Below are 506 nucleotides of genomic sequence, written 5' to 3' on the forward strand. Positions count from 1 at the left end.
CCCCGACAGCAGATTCCTCCCAGCGCCGGAAAACAGGGAGCGGGGGCCCGGCGCGGCCGTGCCAGCAGCGCCGCGTCAGCTGCTGCGAGTTCCTCCTTCACCAGGTTTCTCTGCGGGCTTCAGGTGCAGCGCAGCCAGGCCTTGGCACACGGACGGCTGTTCTTGGAGGGGTTCAGGTGCCTAAATCCCCCGGAGAAAACCCACTGCCAGAGCTCCCACCTCTTGGAAGCGGCGGCAGACATCGCCCTGACGTCAGAGCCAGGGACCCGCCAGCACAAGGCAGGGACTGCTCAGCGCTGACCTTTGCAGCCCAGTCCTGCGCGCTCTGGCTTTTGGACCGTCCTCCAGACACGGGCCACGCAAAGGGCAGAGCTGCAGGGAGAACGGGGCAGGTTTACTCTGCAGCAGGGACCCTGCTCGCTTCTGCCAGCACCCCGATTCCTGCGTTATGGAGAGGCTTCCAAGGAGGGCGGCTGGGGACACGCTGGCGTGGAGGCGAGTGGGCC

This window comes from Buceros rhinoceros, unplaced genomic scaffold (assembly GCF_000710305.1).
Source record: "Buceros rhinoceros silvestris isolate BGI_N320 unplaced genomic scaffold, ASM71030v1 scaffold23639, whole genome shotgun sequence".
NCBI lineage: Eukaryota > Metazoa > Chordata > Aves > Bucerotiformes > Bucerotidae > Buceros > Buceros rhinoceros.